The sequence below is a fragment of the Strigops habroptila genome, chromosome 10 (assembly GCF_004027225.2).
Source record: "Strigops habroptila isolate Jane chromosome 10, bStrHab1.2.pri, whole genome shotgun sequence".
NCBI classification, from domain to species: Eukaryota; Metazoa; Chordata; class Aves; order Psittaciformes; family Psittacidae; genus Strigops; species Strigops habroptila.
In genome coordinates, this window is record NC_046359.1 from 41,002,021 (window position 1) to 41,022,519 (window position 20,499).

A 20,499-nucleotide genomic window follows, 5' to 3' on the forward strand; every position below is an offset into this window, starting at 1 on the left:
TAGCTTTTTCCTTCAAGAGTTGAAAGCAGGCACTCGTTTGAGGGTTTAAGAAGATCTGGAGAATGGGGATTGATCTCCTAACATCAGAGAAGAAATCTGGTGACAAATATCAAACCCTCATAGAATATTTCACCACTCAGATACGTTAGTGACTATCTCTTTTCGGGGCTCACAAACGCACTCATTGCTTATTCAGTTGCAAAAAAGTAACCCTGGAATTTGATCATGAGAAGCATAGGATTTGGAATAAAATTCCACCTGCCTCTTTAAAAACCCTACTGAGAAAAAGCTTAGACAAGGAAGAGCTTCATCATAACCCTTTGCAACGTGCTGAGCCTCAGCTACCTGTAATATTACCTGATAATTACATGCAAAGACCTGGGTATCAAACACCTGACCCGACCTTGTTGTCACCTGGTAAATGTCAGCACAGAGCAGTCACAGGGAGTTTTCACCGTAAACCCAGGTAAGGGAAGAGAACAGGGGAAGGAATGTAATCACTGTCAATGAGGGAAAGGGTTTGAGTGTTGCTTCTCCCACTAAAAAGCCTTTGAGGGAGCAGACCTCAAGCTCAAAAGCTTTTGAAGAGGCTATTTGGAGGGAAAACCGCTTTCAGTTGTCAGATTATATGAAGGTGAAGCCCAGTATCTAACTCTGCAGATGTGTTCAATTTGTGGTTTTGTGAGGAAGGGGTGAGTGGGACAGAAAAAAAGCTAATAAAAAAGCAGAGATTTTTCTTTTTCCCATCTCTATTTCATATACTTATTATCTGAGTTTTAGTGTTAATAGTGTATATTAACGGTAGTGTTTTATGCATATGTCAACTTAAAGGATCCTAAGCAATTTACAATAGACTTTGCAGCTATAGGAAGTGATTTACCTCCTGTGAAAACAGTTACCTTTGGGGTGAAAAGCAGCAAGTGTTTGAGCTCATGCAGCCACAGTACCTGATAGTTGAGCATTTCTGCCATGTGGAAATCATAGAGGGGAATTCAGAAAAGCAGGAAGTCATCTCATAACTGAGGAGGAATGTGGCAGGTAACATCTTTGCCCCAAGAAGTAAAAGATCCTACAAAAGCCACCAGTTACAACACCCTGCAACCACTAGCAACTCCTGATGTCACTTTTTCCTACTGAATTGCAAAAACCTCTTCTGTAGCATTTATATTTTCCTTAGAGGCTTTTTGTCTAAGTCCTGGCTGGAGTCTGTAACTTGTGAGAGCTGTCAGGATCAGAGCCCCCAGGTGGTACAGCTGCAAGCCATGTTTAATAGTTAATGCTGAACAACATTGTGATATTTGTATCCTGTTATTTACATGCTATTGGAAATTTGTGATTTTTTTCTTTTAAATACACTCTTGAAGATGGGATGAAGTCTCGAGAAAGAGCTTCTGATTCTTACCCCACATTTTGTAGCTCTGGGAAATACTTGTGTCTAAACTTGAATTCTTGAATGCACCAAGCAAATGTGCTTCAGTTATTGAACTCTACTTGATGGGATTGTAATTTGAAAGTCTGCTGTAAACTTTATCTTGCTCGGAAATATGTATCTTGGGTGGCACGCAACACTATGGGTGCAAGACCTACATTCCATTTAGGTTTACATGCATGATTCCTCTTGGTGCAGATGAAGCTGCTTGTGCATCTGAGATGGCTGCAGCTGAGAACCTCAGCTGTGCTGCCACTGACCACAAAACACTTCCTTCTCGGTGGGTCTTCAGTTCTGCATTCCAAGGTGTAAAGGGAGCAGTTTAAACATTTGCTTTCAGAGCAACTTGTTGTTCTGGGCTGATAATGCCATGAAGGGTGTTTGAAAAGCTTGCTTTTCTGTTCTTGTGGTAAGAAAGATTAGGAATAAGTAGCAGATCAATGGCTATGCTATGTAAGCCTTGCTAAGGTGAGCAGAAGAAATGGGTAATCCTATCACTGAAGCAAAAGACTACTGGAAAACAAAACTGTTTATTAGAGTACTGAGTGGTGTCTAGTTCTGATCTAGGAAAGTGTCAGTACTGAGGCAATGCAGGGTGGAACTTTAACAGTGATGAAAGTCTGCAGAGAGCAGGGCGCAGAAAGAGGCAATCTGCTTAGAAGGAGATGTGCAACAGGGCAGATCAAAACCTCCTTTGGCCTAAGAATGAATACTTTTCCTGTTGATGGAATCACAGCTTCTGAGAAGAAATGTGATGGGAACACACTCTTCCTTTCACATGCATCAGTTCAATTGGCCACTTGGTAATTTATATCCTCTATTGCAGTATCCATTTTTCCTCCTTTCCTTTCTAGAAGCCGGGGCCTGCTTTCCAAGAAGTGGTTCAGCACTGGATGGTCCAGGTGCTATGCTAATCAGATAGCTGTTATTTTGGGGTGGGTGGGTAGGTACAAGCTGCCATTCAAAGGAACATGTGTATATGGATGGCAGGAACTGGCTGGCCATGAGTAGCTGCACCTGCATGTCTGGGAGATCAGAGTGATTGTAAATGCTCCTCTAGTCCCATATAACAAGAGTCCCTGTCTCTCTCCCTTAATAACCACAGGAGTGCACATCCACAGTGAGAGATCTCCCATATTAGAGAAACAGAACCAATAACTTGGAGGAAAAAAGAAGGTGCCATTACCTTTATTTTACAAAAAGGGAGCAGAAGATCAGAATAATGGCCACTCTCCGAGAGCCAAGACTGAATCACAGCTCCTTTAGTCATGAGATTCCCTTCTCCTCTGAGCTGTATTTATGTTTTGTTAGAGACTCCGGTATCTCTGATTTGTCATCATCCCTCATATTAGCTCTTGCCTTTTTTCAACCATTTTTACTTTTCCTTTCTTTTTCTCCCCAAGGCTATTTCTTTGAAGCAGCCCCATGTCGGTAGCAGACTTGGAAATCTATTTTAAACATGATTCCCCATTCATACCTCACATCAATTTATTTATTTCTTCCTTTTTGTAGATCTAATTTTTTCCAGTTAAGAACTGTGTAAATAACCCTAATGAGCCTTGAGGGCTCTCATTTGCTTAGAGAGATTAAAACAAGCTGGGAAGTCTCCAAGCACATGGGGCAGAAGGTACAAAACATACCTCACCTAGAGCTGGTCAAATAATTCATCCCAAATCCTTGAGCTGATCTAACAGGACCCTTTGTGCTTTTTTTTGGTGTTATTTGGCTGTTACCATTGGATTGAAGTGTTTTTTTAGGGAAACTTGGGTCTACAACTCCTTCGAGAGCTGGTCAATTCTGAGTATTTGCAATTTGTAAGCTCTTCTATGTGATTGATCACCTCAATTCTTAATAATATGACAAATAAGTTTTGTTTCAGTGTGAAGGAGTAAAAAAATGCCTTTATTTTATTTCCACAAAAACTCATCTACACTGGTGTTCGTGAGCTTACTTTACTGCTTGCACAAAAAGGCTGACGAGTCTTGCCCACCTGAATATTTACTGCTAAGGATAAAGAGGGGCTGGATCTGTCAGGAAAGCAAATTCAGGAACGTGGCAGCACACTCAGCATGTTTTGTTTTGCATGTAACTGATTTCTTTTTCCCTTGCTGGCCTGTTTGCTGCGCAGTGGACGTTGCACGTGCGTTGTTTCTAATGACATCGGGATCTGCTAGTCCCTGCAGTTGCCCCATGGATCAAGTGCTTTCTGAGTGGACAAGGTGGGATATAAAAGCATATAGGGAAAACATCCTGGAGCTGCATTTTCTGAACAAGATCTCTGTCTCTCTCGGCAAGAGAATGAGTCTCTGTTCCACTTCCCCTGTATTATCTTACCTACGCAGCTCCTTGGGAACTGCATGGCTGAGCAAGGATGCTTTGCTGCTCGAACAAAGCCTGGCATTGTCCAAGGGGCAGGCACACAAATCTGGACCTTGCCCCTGGAAGAGAGTGGAGTGACCCTGAACCCGAGCTCCCCCAAAAGCAAAATGCAGCCACTGCTTCTTTGACCTAGGGTTTGTTCAACAGCGCCTTTTGAAAGATGTTAACCTCCAGCCACTGCTTAGCTCTATCATATGTGAAAACAGAGCAGAGCTCCTGTTGGCTGCATGGAAAAAATGGGAATGAAATTGGATTTGTACACTTTAACTTTTGGAAGACCTCAGCCCATGGGTGCTGGAGCAATTCTTTCTGTGTAGCCCTGGCCGACTATGCTCAGCATAACCCTGAAATCTAACAAATGCTGACCTTGCCCATAAAAGCAATACATTGTTTTTAAACATTGGTTTCCTATTCCTGACAGATAAGATGAAAAGTTAACAATGCGTTAAGGCTGTAAAATGTTGGACAGAGTTTAGATTTCACCTCTGTTTAACTTTTTGTCAACAGATTGGCATTTTCCTCCCCATTCAGAACAGTTGGGTTTTGCTTTCAGCGCTGAGTAATAGCTCTTAGATGCTCTCTCACGCAGAGATTCGAGTTCAATATTAAAGCATTGATAACACTCTTATTATCAGAAAGACATGGCCTATGGGCTCAGAGGGAATCTAAAACAGCTCTTTCAGCGCAATAAAAGAATAGTTCTACATTATGTGACATGAAGTTCCCAGATATATTACTTAACCAGATCACGGCACGCTAGTAGATTCAGACCCATGCAGGCCTGCTAAGCCTTTCTGAAATGACTTCCTTTCAAGAAAACAGTGCCCTAGTGCAAGATATCTTTGCGAACACACTGGGTGTAAATTGCTGCTCCTGCACGTTAAACAGCACAGCCAATACTCCCTGGGAGAAGCCACGTTGGTTCAGCAGGGTGAGGGAATCGTGCCGCTGGGACTTAAAGAGTTAATGATTTTAGCTGGGGGCTACACTTCAGTCGCTGTACTTTGTGCCGCGCTGGAGTTAAATGCTGTTGAAACTAAGTTAAGGGCAGTGCTGAATATCAGTATATCCACTGAGCCAAGGAGATCCATTTATTTTTAATTGAATTAAATTGCTCACAAAATGAAAGTAGCATACTTTCATTAATATTTAATTACTTACAGTGTTAAACAATGATCACAAAGAAAACTTTGCTGGTGCCTTTTCCATCTCTGCATTTTCCTATTACTTTGTTGCATGAGGTTGTCCTGCTGGCCTGCCTGTGATTTGGATGTTAAAGGCTACTAAGGCTGAGTGCTACTGATGTAGCTACTCAGCACTACTACTTAGTGCTACTAAGGCTGAAGCTGCTGTGGAGCTACAACCAAGGAAAGGAGACTGGGAGATCTGCAGCCAGACCAGAGAGAATGGCTCTTCCCTCACAAAAAATGAGGCTCACCTTAACACTAGCCTGAAAGTCATCATAGAAACATCAGCTGCCATGGCTGCTGCCACTACTGCTTGTTATTACAGTGAGCTCTCTGGTTGGTGGGGGTAAAAGAAAAGGATGTGAGGTTTTCCTTTCAATTCAAACCCTGAATTTAAGCACAATTTTAAAATCTGTGAAATTAAAACCAGCTCTGCTTGCACATTGCCAAGGAACAGAATTGCTCAGGGGGTCACTTATGCCTAAAATTGGCTTTTCAACGCTAATCTCATACCATCAATGGGGCCCATCATTTTCCACAGTGAGGTGCTCTAGATATGTGTATGTATTCTTACACTCACTTGAATAAACCCAGCTGAGTACTTACACAAAAAGCTGAGGTGGTGTAATCACAGCAGGTATCACCATGGATGAAATGGTGAATGCTCCATCCCTGGCAGTGCTCAAGGCCAGGATGGACACAGGGGCATAGGGCAACATGGGCTAGTGTGAGGTGTCCCTGCCCTTAGGAAGGGGGTTGGAACTAGATGAGCTTAAGGTCCTTTCCAACCTAAACTGTTCTATGTTTCTATGATGCGTAGACCTGGCCAAGTTAGAAAACTCCTCCGTATGTTTCCTCTTTTACACTTCAAGGTTCACAACATTTATTTTTGTGTATAATGTTCTTTTTAACATAATCCAGTTCAGACAGAGATGAACCTAGTCCCACAAGGAGACTGGAGCTCCAGAGGTATGACTGGTCTAGTTGCTTGTAGTGGAGTTAGGCTGGTTTACCTCAGTTTGGCTTTTGGCAGTACTGGATGGATTGAACTAAGGCCATAACTTCAGAAATTAAGTATGTATTTTATATCCTACTTATAGTCAAAACCAACCTCTCTCTTTATTTCACAGCATGTCCTCATATTATGTATAGAACAGGTAATGCTATTAAACCAGAGCAATTAACTATAAGAAGCAACTTCTAAGTGAAGATGGTATGTTTTTTCCCCTCAAGCGCTGCCTGTAGCTTGAATGTTGCTGAAGAAATTGGCTCCTCATTGCCATGCTGACTATGTCTGCTTGATTCAGAAAGCACTTATTACAGTAGGAAATGCCAGACCTGCTGTTTCAATACCACATTTGGACTGTGAATGTTGGCAGCACGTGTCTTTTGTTAAGGCTTAGGTCCATCTTCATTCAGATCCCCTTTCCAGGTAGCTCCAGGTGCTCGGATCTTTCTAAGGTGTGAGCTTTCCTTGTCTCGGAGGAAGGAAATGGTAATTCCTTGGGGCTCCCATTGGAAAATGGAGAAATCATCAAGAGAAGGAAAAATGTCAGTAAGACACTTCAAGCAGCACAATTCCAGGCACTCATGCTACTTTCAGTGTGTTAAAGTCAGTTGGCCTTTGGACAAATGCCTCATCATAACACCACCCGAGGTGTGTGATAATCGCCAAGAAATGCTCTACCTGTCATGTCTTATTGCTTAAATATTTATGCTTATGACATTTGATTCCTACACTCTATATGTCATCAGAATGTTTCACTCACAGTAGATATGTCATCACCCACCAGGAACAGCTGACACTAAGGATTAGAACACTTTCAAATTAAAAATCCCTAAACAAAGAAATGACATGCTAGTAATTGTCTAGGGTAGTATAAATCAAATATATGATGATATGAACTAATAGATTTATTACATTAAGCTGACCCAGCCATTTAATTTGATGATTCCTGTGCCTCGCTTAACTCTGTGAGGAAAGCAGAGAAAGAATAGGACTCATATTAATGGTACTTCTTATTTTGATGAAGGTCATGGTGTATTTCCTCTCAGTACCACCCTGTGGAGTCAATAAGGAAGAGTATGTTCTGTGGCAGAAATTGCTAGAGAGAACCAAGTGTGCAAAATTAAATCCTCCTGCCAAGTAGTTCTTGTCTTGAAGGATCATTTAAAAGTATTCCCAGTGCTTCCAGTATGTTGGGTGACCTTCACTAGGAGTTCGTCTTCTAATAAACAGATTTCCAGCTACTTCATAGAGGGCAAACCCAAACTAGCCCGCCTTTCCCTGCTGTGGGTTAGACAGAGGAGATGCCCTCATCCTGGCCTCCAGCTGTGTCCTGGGCAGCAATCCTGCCTCAGGTGATGCCTTGAAACCCTCGGCTGGGTGGAGATGGATGTAGCAGAGGTGCTCAGCTTTTGGTACCACTCTAGTAGCTGCTTTTGGTGTCTGCTGAGGCAGCCGTGGTGGGATGGGTGCAGCCATTCTGCGCTGAGGTATGAATCATGGGGCTGCCAGCTGGATCGCCCTAGTGCCAGATGTTTTTAATTGGATTAAAAAGCTGTAATGCTGATATTTTCTAATAAGCCACTGTACATGAATGCTGTTGCCCTTCACTGGATAAAGTCAAAGCTGGTCAGTTAAGTGTTTGAAGGCAGGGCTACTGCCAGCAAAAGGAGATTCTCTTTAGACCAAGCATCCGTGAAAAGCAAGATCTCACCTCTGTCACCAGTGTCACCTGGGTGTGCACTGGAATCACAACTAATTCTCTGCTTGTACCCAGACATGTTTGTTTAGGGTCTTTTTTTCGCTAGCACCCGTCAGTAATGGATCTAAATAATGACATGGACACGGTGGGATGAAAGTGTAAGCTCACACTCCATGTGAAAACACACAGATTGAAACACATACATGAATGAGATGAAGATGTATAATTTCCATCTTAACTGTACTCTCTTCCATTTCTAGTCCAGTTAAAAAATATTAATCAAAACACTGATTACTAATAAAAGATAAAAACAAATAGGCCTAATATTTTGCTGCTTAAAGAATGTTATCAGTTAATGGCTATAAACCCGTTTCTATCATTCTTCAAGCAGAATTCCCCTCTCAGAGCTGTGTGGTGGAACTTGGCCTGAGACAACGTGCTCTGACTACGTATGTATAATGCCCTTTGATATTAGCAGGGGAATCCAGAACATTGAATTTGTTTTATGGCCCTAAGTGAAGGATTCTTCCTTTTGTGTCAGAGTAGCATGTATCAGCACTTTCACTCATGGATTCTGTACATCTCCCTCAAACCAGCCCAAATAAAGCAAGCAGCATGTGATCTGCCCTGGCACTGGCTCAGCAGGGTGGCATTGAGCAGCTATATATATCTGGCACAACGTGGCTTGCACACTGCATGTGGCTTTGAACGTACTCACCCAGAGTGGCCCTTTCACACCCACAGGAGATGGTCAGTTGTCCACAGCCACTGGCGACAGCGGGAGCAGTCACCTTCCATATCTGCCGCTGTGCACGTCACTCCCACTTATGAAGTTATCAAATGTTATGCCCTTCTCTTTAATAAAGGGGTTATCTGAGGGGAGGGAGGGGACGTTGTTTTGGCTGGAATTTCACAAGGCACAGGTGGTACAACCAGCTGCAAGATCTTTAGTTCTTGTTGGCTGTACACCAGCTCTTGGTCTTTTCATAGTTCTTTCACTGGTAGTGAAGGAGGAGGAGTGGCAGGAAGGGACAGTGGGCCCTTGATGATGTTGTTCAGCATCAGCAGCTGTCTCAGGTTGGCATTAGGCTCTGGAACAGTTCCTCAGGAGGTGTTTATGCCGAACCGTTCCCCGGTGACACTGGACGCATTAGCAGAAATGGGAATGCAGCAAAATGTTTATTGAAAAGAATCCGTGCAAATGTCTACCCCATCTCTGAATTTCCCCCATCTTTTACTTTGCAAGCTGCCTGGGATTGTGCAACAAGCACCCAAAAGATCTCTCTCTGTAGAAAAGGGTGGATTCTTCCACCATTGCTTCCCCTGAGTGATACTACATAAACTATTCAGATGGACAGAGCACCAAAGCATATGCCTCTGATTAACCAATTATTTCTGAGGCTGCTGTGAGTGGAAATTACTGGAGATAAGGAGCCAGATCTCGGGTTTCTACAAGATGGAGTGAGTGTTCCTGAGAGAAAAGAGGCAAAACCCAAATAACGTCGGGATGTGGAATTAGAAAGAAAGAAAACTTTCACGAGGGGGGAAAACAGTTTGGGGAGAAACAGAGTTTGGGGGAGAACTAGGAGGAAGCTGGCAGATGCTTCTGCAGAAAGCTGGGGTTTTCCTGAATCGTACAAGAATTTTATGGGGAGATAAGACTGAAAACTTGAAAGTAAATAACACGGGGACTGTCTTCTTCAGACTGCTATATTCTGCCCTACTTCACCTCTCAAATGCCTGTGGAGATCACAGGAGCTTAGCTTTGATGGCAGAATACCCTGAGAAGTTGTTTGTATTGGAAGGCCTGCTTGATTTGTTACTCTGTTTGTGTGTATATGTGTATGTTCTCAGAGAACTCTTGGAAAAGTTCCTTTGAACTTCCATAGCACTTTTTGACCATAGAAGTACGAATTGTAATGGGCCTCTGGAGGTCATCTAGTTCAGCCTCCTGCTCATGTCAGCTCTGTTTTTTTCCTCAATGAGTCTTGAAAGCCTCCACGGACAGAGATATCAGCTCTTGGGTAACCCGTTCCTGCACTACTGCTCTAGTGAAGAAGTTTACCCTCATGTCTGTTCTGAACCTCCTGAGCCACAGCTCATGGTTATTGCTCCTTGTTTTACCATCTGCTGCTACCAAGAAGAGAGGCTCAGTTGTGTTTGTGACTTCCCTTCAAATATTGACTACAGACCTCCCTTCCAGCCTCCACTTCCTTGAATAAGCCCAGTTGCTTCAGTCTTTCCTCAACATTCACGTGCTTTAGCCCTAATGATCTCGGTAGCCTTCTTCTGTGACCTCTCCAGTTTCTCAGCACTCTCTTTGACTTGTAGGGTTTCAAAGCCAGAGGTGGTATTCCAGATGGAGCTGAATAAAGGGGGATGAAAATCTCCCATGGGCTGCTGGTCATGCTCTTACCATAGCATGGCACAGCCTTTGCTTTATTCTCCCTGAAAAGGGGTAGCTCCTAACTGGACAATGCTTTGACTGGTGATATGTGGCCTTCTTCTCGTGGCCATGCTGGGAAAGACCACCAGCTGTGAGACGCAGAACTAACAAAGAAGGCAGTTTAGAGTATCTCCATCTGATCTTCTGAAGTGAGGGTAAGTCGTATGATGAGCAAGCAAAATGTGTCTGCAAACAGTGAAACGTGCCCAAGTCACCCAGACACTTCAGAAGACGTTGCCCTAGGTTCTCCTCACTCAGCTTTCTTTTTTCTCCTCTCATGTGCATAGTGTATTGTAGAAAGCAGTATAAGAGCATTTATTCAAATCCAGCGAAAATCAAGCTCTCCTTTCTCCACTAAAACAGGCTTAGTTTTGTACCCTGCAAAAGTATACAAAAAGCCTTGCTTCCCCACACAAGAAAAGCCCATCTCTGGGAACATCTAGTATACAGAACGTGTGAATAAAAAGAGAGGATGTAACATTTGTGAGATCCAGAAGCTTGTGACAGCCACTCGGAGAATGAAACACATGTATTATGACAAAATCACAAACTGCTGGCTTGGCAGATTCCCTGGGAACAGGGGGGGAAGGTGATAGCTGCTCGAAAGTCAGAGAAAGGATCAATATTGAATAAATCAAAACAAATATGTGATAGGTTCTGATATAAAAATTAAGTACCAGGGAATCTGAGGCATGAGAATATCCAATTACTGGGCTAGTGCTACAGTCACTCTCAGGCTGAGAAAAGGGGGAGGGCAGAGAGAAATTACTAATGGGATAATAGCTGGTAGTAGTCTTAACATTTACACACACAGCCTGTCTTAATAGACTTAGCACAGGAAGATACTGCTGCTTGTATTTTATGGATGGAGAAATTGAGGCACAGGCCACAGGTCTCTTATTCCTCCTAGTCCTCCATGGATGCTCACTGCCTGTCCCCCTTTCCCTCTTTTATCCATGCCTCTCCCAGCATTTCACTCGTGCTTGATTCAAGCCTGGATTTGAGTTGGTCGGAGGTGTTGAAGTGGCCACTTATTCGTAGAGGGGTGTGCTGCTTTGTGCAGGGAATATTCAATCCTAACACAATGCAAGAGGAGGAAGACCGCTGATACTGGTGGAAGATTGGGATTTTCCTGCTTAGCATGGCTTTCTGTTTAGAAAACACCTCCTTACTGTGCATTTTTTTCCCAAATCTGCCTGCTTGCATTAATTGTGTGCATTCTCAGGTGTTTTCTTTGTCTTTTACATTTTGTTCCCCTTTCAAGTTTAAATTAAAGCACTGAGATGGAAGGAGTCATTACTACAAGTGTAGTGGTATATGGCTTTGTGCTGGCTATCCACATGGAGGGAATTTCATCCTAGGAAGTTTTCCCCTGGACACAGGCTAAGCTTCCAGGGATGAATTTCCTGGAGCAAATGGACCTTGTTCTGAAGCTGGTTCAGGACACTAAAGACTATACCTGTGGCAGTATTTGTTAGCATTTCTGGTCTCATAACTGCGTTTAGTGAGGTAGCTACCATATACCCATAGATAAAGAGAGCATTGCAGTTCCAAACTCCAACCCCATACCAACATCTCCTGTCACCTTTCAATACAGGGACTTCTTTGTCTGAGAAATGTGTGATCATAAGGCTGCAATTTTAGAAAACATTACCTGTTTTGAATCCCATATCTTTCCGAACTTTCTTCACTGGCATTTTAATTCTTCATTTTTTGGCCTCAGAAACAAGACATGCTGAGTGATAAACACTGATTTATTTTCCTTTAATACAAGAAATATCAGCCAACCTAGCAGAATGTATGGATTTTCTTTTAGCCTTAACTGAGCACATAATATGTTAGCAAAATGAACATATACCAGCCCCTATCTACTGAATTTCTCTCATATTTTCCAAATAACTTCACACTGCTCTTTCTGTGGTTCACTGAAATAACATCTTGCCTTAGTTTATTTGTAAGGCTATCCATGCTATCGTGTTCTACAGATAAAGATGAGAAAAAAGTGAAGGAATTGAAGGAATGGATGCAAGAGGAATGTTTATAAAGCCCACTGAGATAGCTTTCAATGGAAGATGCTGTAAAAGTGCAAAGCTCTATTATTATTGTTATTACTTTATTATAGGTGGTTACCGCACAGATCTATGACTGGATGAATTAAACTCAAATAAAAGCAAGGACTGATTTCAACTATTCCTTATTTAATCCTATAAACAGTCAATTGATATCTTAATATATATTGCTTCTGCTGCTGGCCAGGAAGTCATGCGAGGAGATAAGGTATTATTGGGTTTATCTGTTGTATGTCTTACATAGAGGGCAAATCCAGTTTCTCTTTTGTGTGGAAAAATCTTGGCGTTTAGCTGGGATCCTCTGGTCCTGAAGCTTGAATTCTGTGTTGGAATGCATCAATATACAGAAATTTGGGGCTCATATATAAGAAAAAATAGCATTCTAGCTTAACTCTAAGTAGGCAAGGGATTGCTCTTTGTTTTCAACTGGAATCTACTGAAGTATTTTTCTAGGTGGAGAAGTATGAACCTTGTTTTCTGTGCTGAAGTAAGTGGTGTATGGGGTAGCTCTGCTGCAGATCTTGGAGGCACTGGCTTATAAAATTAACCTCCTGCTACTACAAACAGGCTGAAACCTCACTTAATATAAATCGATGTAACACTGCTAATGTCCTAGTCTCTTCTGCTGACTTTAGTCTCTTAGTCCAGAGCACCAAAAATATCACAAGCCATACCCCAACACCTCCAACTGTAAGGAGATAAACCCCACAACTGACAGCACTGCAAGTCACATCAGCTCAAGGGCTGCTTTAAAAGTACTGCAAGAGCTGTGGGTATCTGCTAAGTGATATAAACATATTCTCTAATTTGTCTTTCTCCAGGCAGCTGGAGTGTGGTAGCACCACTTTCATCCTCTCTAGTAGTAACAACTGTTCACCCAAGGCCTTCCCATTTCTTTACGTGCAGAAAACACTCTAGATTGGGTAATGTGTAGAAGTGCACTGCTCCTCGATGCAATCCTTTGACCTTAGAACTATTTCTCCACTTACTCTTACAATATACTGATGCGCTACACTGGTGTAAATCGGCTTGTAGTGGATTTACATGCCTGTGCCATGCAGGGATGGAGGGCTACATCCTCAGGGGAAAGCAGCCGAGAGCATCTCAGTACAGCCTTCTGCAGTTAACCTGCAGTTGTTAGATAGTAAAAGTCTCAATCAATAAGGGGAGGGCAAGGCTTCAGCATTGTTTTTTTAACTTTGAAAAGGAATTTTAGTTAATTAAAAATGAAGGGAAAAACAAATAAAAGAGAAAAAGTCTTGTCAATCTAGTGAGTGTTCCTCACCTGTGTGGCCCCAGCTCTCTATCTGTGGAGGAGAGCAGCTCTTCGTGCTCAGCCTGCTGAGCGCTCTGCTCACATCTCGCAGAGCCAGTCTGTGGTGCCTGCTGCAGCTCCCTTTCCTCCTCCTCCTCTTCTTCCTCCCGGTCCTGCATGTCCCCAGGGCTTGAGTCCCTCTGGCGCTAGCAAGGACTGGCAGGAGGAGGAGGCATCCCTCCTTCTGAAGTTAAGCAGATGATGTTTGGGACTGCAGCCCCAAAGTCCTGTGCTGTCCTGTGCCTGTTGTGGGATGGTGCAGATTTTGGAGATGTTGAAGTTTGGCCCCTTCTTCAGCCAGTGGAGTTTATGGGGTCCTGTAGGAAGCCAGAAGGTTGGTCCCAAAGGCAGGGCGGACGAGACCAGGGTTTGCTTCTGTGCTTTGCAGGGGTTGCTGCAGCTGAGACAACCAATTTTGTGTTTTCATGCTGAATTCAGCTGCTGAATGGACATTTATCAGTGTGTAAGGGCCTTGATGACACAGAAGCAAAGCTTGGGGTGGAGGTCAGTAGGTGTACCCCCAAATACCATATGCCTGGCGGTGAGTAAGTTGCACCAGATGAGAACACTGCCCTCTCCTCTTCCTGAGCCCTCTATATGTAGCTTATATTTTGGGGTGCATGGAAATAGCCATACCCTAACTTCCTTTCACATCCCTTTCAAAACAAACCCATTTGAATCAGACCACTGCAACGACAAAATCCCAACTAGAAGCAACAGGGCAAAAAAAACCTCAACCCAAAGTACACACTCCTCCCTCCAAACCATTATCTTTTGCCATGAACTAAAACCCAGCAGCTTCACTTGATTTCATTTTTGGTAATAACAACAACAGAAATTTGCATCTGGGCTGACAATGTGTATAGTGAGTGTTAGCCCAGTGTGATTTGAAATTGGCAAGTTACAGCAACCCTCTGGAAAACCAGGATTTACAAGGGAAATGCTGACAAACACTTAACTACAGTGGCACTTGCTCTATACTATATAACACATAAAACAGTGAAATGGAACATAAGTCTCTCCTAATTATTGAAAATATTTGGGGGCTGACTTGTGCTAAAATGCTCATTTTCATCTTGCATTTCAGATAGGTTTTTTTCTCTCTCAAAGCAGATTTTGTTCTAAGCCACCTATCTTTAAAAAATGCTGCTAACCACCATTGAAAAAGAAGCATGCTGCGTGTGATTTTTGGAAGGCATATATAATAAGAAGAATTTCAAGGCTGTGTGGACTTGCATGACACCATATTATTGCATAAGCAAAAACCCAATACTGAATGGTAATAACCATTTGTCAGAGGCAGCATGGAGGATTATATTATAACCCTTTGTGTGTGTGTGTGTTTGTGTGTATCCTATATAAAGCAAGCAGGCACCTTCCAATTTCCAAGCACCTGAAAATGTTAAAGTTTATTTTATCACAGCCAAGGTTATATTTTCTTTCAACTCCCTAGTGACCTTAGGAGGAAAAGGAATAATGGATCGGGAACCTATTATAGCTATTCTGTGTTAAACAGCCAAGTAAAGGGCAAATATAGTTCTGTAGTGGAATCAATCACTGAAGCCATCAGCGAGAATGACCCTCCTGGCCCCCACCTTCTTCCCTGTGCCTAAGAATTTGCCATATTCAATCTTTAGGCTCTGAACCCAAATGCCCTTTGAAAGTGAATTTATGATCACTTCATCACGCTGTCTATTAGCTCACTTTCTAACAAATAGGATTGAGAAATATATGGCAGGAACTGCAACGGCACATTTCCAACTAATGGTTAAAATGTCAGGGCGATAATGTACAAGTGCTTCTGCCCTCAAACACAAAATCAAACGCAGCTTTACAAGGGCTGTCGCCATTCCACTTTAGTTAAAGACTTGCAAGCTTCCTTCTTTCCCTTTGCAGGGCTGCAGTTTGGAAGCTGCTGCATCTCATCAGGGCTCGGTTTGCCAGTGCTGTACTGTACTTCATTAGGCAGCTCTATTTAATGGTTTCAACAAAAGCCATCATTTTAGCCCAACTGCCTTGACTAAATTAAAATTTCCAATCTCTGTTTTAGTGTTCTGCAACTGATGTATACATAAGCAAAACTGGTCAACATCTGCCAGGGGGTTGGCCAAAAGTTCTGTAAAGATGTACTTCACATTTCTGAAGCATGTGCAAAGTAACAACGTACTTATCCTCCTGAGGGCTCTCATGATTTTACTTCACCATTTGTTCAGACACACTTTAGCAGCATATAAGCCATACAGTTGATTCTCCCCTTGGTTGCAGTTTTATCTGTAGTGTCATTTTGAGTAATTGGGGTATGGTAGCTGATCAACTTTCAGGTTTCTCATTGGCAGAAAGGGACTGTATTGGCACCAAGAAAGAATATGATGGGTCCTCTCGGTGCCTGAGCAAGTGTCCCTCTTTTGCACTTGGCTACCCAAGGCCATTAGAAAATAAGCTTAATAAAGCAACTCAGTGTATACATCTTAACTATTCCCAGCCAAGGGGATGCAGCTATAGAAGAAATATTTTAAACCAATATGAAAGATGGTAAATGTACATATTTAGTCAGTGATCTGTGAAAGTTTTTGAATTAGTTTTTAAAGCTTTGTTAAGACCAGAACGCACAGATGTTGAAAACAAGTTCAGATGTAGCGACAGATGGTATTTGATTATGAAGCAGACTGTTCATATAATACAAAGATGCTGCTTCTGCCATACACAAGTAACTGCAGAGAGTGCAGTAGAAATTTTGGAAGGCAGAGCAGTTCAAGAGGTTCTTTGTGCAGCAATAACTTTCACGTTTTTCCAGCAGTGCTAGAATTGGGATCATTTTCTTTCCTTTGCAGTCGGCACCCTCACGGCCCACCCCCCTATCCCTCCCCCCCACCGTTTTCTCCCCTGTTGTGCAGCTATCTTGCACTTTTTTCATCCTTTTTTCAGGTCATTTGAAATCAGATTAGGGATAAATACACTTCATTTATATTTATGGAAGAACAAAGTTCCTTAAGGTTAATAATAACTATAATAATTATTAGATATTACTGATATTATTTATTAAAATTAAAAAAAAAAAAACAAAAACAAAAAGAAAAGAAGAAGAATGACACATTTTGTACAAATCCTGAATTGAGCAAGTGATATTATAACGCTATATCCAGAATCACAGGGCAGTTGTACAGGTCTTTTGCTGGGGATTGCATACCTGCCTATTTGCTGGGGCTACTGCCACATTTACCTTGTCAAAACCACAGTCCTTCGCTTTCCCTCCTTCAGAGACATGGAATGGTGCTGGAATATGGAAATACGGGAGGGAGTTGTATGAAGGGCAGTGGTGCCTGCTGCTGGCACCGGCTTCACCCCGTGGGTGAGAAGGATTCCAGCTCCAGAGGGGGATCCAAACCCTTGCTGCCATCCTCTGGCACCCCCTGGGCCCCGTGCACCCCAGGATGGCAGCAGGGACAGTCGCCCTTTGCCTCCCTGTGCCAGAGCAGGCAGCCGGCCGTGGCCCCAGTGAAGCTCTGGAATACTCTGGAAATTTCTGGAAGGGCAGGAGCACTGTTTAACAGCGGGCCCTTCCCCACGGTGCGCACCAGCACCAAGGAGGAGGCGGACTTGGCTTGCGGGCAGGAGGAAATCCTTGCCACAGGTGGACTTTTCCCATTTCTCTGTGGTTCCCCCCCCAGGTTCAGTGAAAGCAAATGGCCAAGTAAAGAGTATTTTAACATAATCAGCTTCGGTCAGGATGCCAGGAAGCAAGGTTTCTGCTAGGGAATAAACCAGGAACGGCAGCAGTGCGTGGATTGCACAATGTAAAGCGGGGGCTTTGCGAGGGCTGCGCAGGAAGCCCGTTCTGGGGTTGTTAACGAATAACGGGGAGTGTTAATAAGTAACACTGAGGGCTGGCAGTGCCCCAGCGCCCCGGTGAGGGGCTGGAGCACTGGGTGCTGGTCCTGGCTCTGCAGTGGGCATGGGGGGGGTCCTGGGGAGGAAGTGCCGCCATCCTGCATCTCCGTTTCATGGTCTATGAAGTATGGACAAGCAGCGTGAAGAGCTTTGAGCTCAGCCTTGTGAAAGTGCTTGAGGTTTGCCCCTCTGGAGCTCAGTGCGTGGCGGAGCTCCCCAGCTCTAGGTTTCACCAAAAGCTGGGAATTTGTTATAGGTTCATGTAAAAAAGCAGTGAATTTCACGTTATATTGTGCTGCTTCTAAACACCCACATTCTATTAGGAAAGATTTGGACGCTCCCTTGACCTGAGCATCCTTAGACTTCCAGGCTGTTTGCAACCGAAGGCGAGCTCAGGGTGCACATGTTTGAGAGAAGCCTTTAAAGCAGTTTAAACCTCAGCCTCAAGGGCTGTTGGGGATCCCCCCCCTACCTGTTCTGTAGCTATCTTAAATACACCAGCAGCTATTGCCAGGCATGAGGGGCAGGTAAGTCTCCAGCCACTCTCCAGCCCAGGGCAGGCAGGCGTGCAGTCCCGGAGATGGGTGTATTGACAGAGCCTTGTGTCCATTACTGAGAAATTGTCAAAATAATATAAAAACCCCAATCTAAAGTGCCTCCACTTCAGAGAAATCTGGGCTCGGGGTTTTGACTGGAGCATCATCTCTTCCTTTAAAAGCCCTGACCAAATTATGGAGCTGATAAGCGATTCCCTTTGGTTTTACATGTGCTGGCATGAATTATCCTTAAGTGCTGCATATTAGGGTTGTTTTGTACTAAAAGGTGTTAAACACTTGTAATAAATATTTTTCCTTATTTCCCCTAGGACACAGTTCCATCTCTGGTTGGTGAAGCATAAAAAAGAGCTGTCATGCCCAGTTTTAATAGGCAATAGGATTTCAAGCCCCCAGAGTTGTTTCACAGTCTGGCAGTGGCCATAATGAAACTGGCCACTGTTGCCACAAGACTTTTTCCTCTTATGTATTCTCCCCTGTTACCTCCCACAGCTGCTTGACTGGCAGGTCTCTTGCAAACTGCAAACGTATTTACATTGGAGCCAGTAGTATTTCTTTAGCTAACTGTGCCATCTTTCTCCCTTTTTCCCCTCCCTTTTCCCTTGCCTAGCTAAAGACTCAACCTTAAGTCTAATTTTAAAGAACAAAATGAAACTGTGCATGCAATTATCTGCCTTTGAGTGCGAAAAACAGTTCATTTTCATGCGTTTTGTTGTGAAGCAAATAGCTTGTTTGTTTGTTTGTTTGTTTGTTCACACTGATTCCCAAATAAATGGGGAAGTACCACAATTCACTTGCCTAGGATTTATTCATGAAAACGCAATCACAGCCTCCCAAACACTGGGCAGAGAGATGTGGGGGGGCCCTTTCCCTGCACCAGAGTCAGTGTCTCACTCTGCTCTGCAGGTCTGGAAAGAGCCAGGCTAATCCAAGCCAACAAGAATTCATTGGAGTATCTAAAAGAAAATTAATATGTAAATAAAAGATACCTCTTTGAGGCACAGGTATGTTAGCGATACGCGTAAGCTTTACACAAAAATTAGCATTGTAGCTTGAGCAAAGATCTAATTTATTTTGCATGTTTGTGTTCTTAAAAGAAACGATTTTAAATCAGATTAGTCTGTTTGAGAAATCACTGTAACCCACTGCAGAGAGTGATGAACTTGTTTGCTGTTATTTCCTAAACGCTGTCGGTCGTACGCTGCAACTCACCCGTCAGTCCCCTTTCCCTCATAACAAAGAGGGAAGACTGGATCAGAAGGGATCATCTCCATAGAAATTGTGTTGGCACAACCTAGGCTGGGCATAAATAAGGGTACAGACTAAGAAAACGAGAGTGATTAACCCTTTCAGGCTCTCACATCACAAAATGCAGTTTTCTACATTTGGCTTCTCAGTAATGTGGTGTGTAAAAAAACCCCAATTCCTAGTGATGGTCTTAGTGACATAAAATTGCTCTATTTGCCTTGGTCAGAGACTATTCATGTCTTCCTTATGATTTTTAAGCTAGAACGTAGTATCTTCCTTGTTGTAAGAATTCCAGGTATTAGGGGAACTGAGGATTTCCAAGCACAGATGGCCAGATCGGCAGAATTTGGATCATTTCAGGGTGCTTGAAGCCTGGGAAAGTTGATTTGGCCCTCTGCAATGACAGGGACTACTTGCCAAGTTCCAGTCTAGCTCTGAACTCCTGCAGTATTCTGAGATGCCAATAGCTAGGATTTCTTATTTAGAGATCTGTGTGCTTTCCACTGCAGGCTACAATGGCAAATAGTGTCTTGTATTTCATAGAACTAGTGTATCTGAGAGAAAAACTGAGCAGGGGAAAGAGCCAGCTAGCAACTACCCATGCAGCTTGTATCCTTTGGTCCAGTAACTGTGCACCTGAGGATGATCTCCTTCTCCTCCATCTAGTTAAGTCTGGATAGCTAACACAAACCCAAACCCTTCCATGTCATCTGTAGCTGCTTTTGTAAGCCTTTGCTAGGCTGTGCTTAACCAGCTGCCTGGTTTTAGTCTCCTCACTCTCTCTTTGGTTTCCCTCTGACAAGGAAAGCATTGTCATGGTTTCCCAGCAGTTTCCTCCTGGGATGCCTGTGCTTGCTCTGAAAGAAGGTTGGCAGAGGACCTCCTCAAGGCTGGAGGCTTTCTGGAGCGGATGAGCCAGGGACCTTGACACACTTCTCATTCCAGACACTGCAGTCTGCCCTGCTCACCATGCCATGGTCATCACAACCTCCTGAATACACAGACAATTGGTAAGTGCTGTGGGGCAGACAGTTCCTTAAGAAATTATCTGAATGTCAGGTATTTTGACCAGAAAATGCTTCGAGTATGTTGGTTTGGTAACGTGGATAGATGTGAACTAGGAGAGGCAATTTGTTTGCTGTAAAAACAGAGAAGATCTTACGGCTAAATGACCATTAGTAATGTAGATGCAACTCCATGACCTTCCACAGACCTCCTTTACACCTTGGTGTTGATGTGGCCCAACAAATGCAACCCCAGTTGCATAAAAAGACAT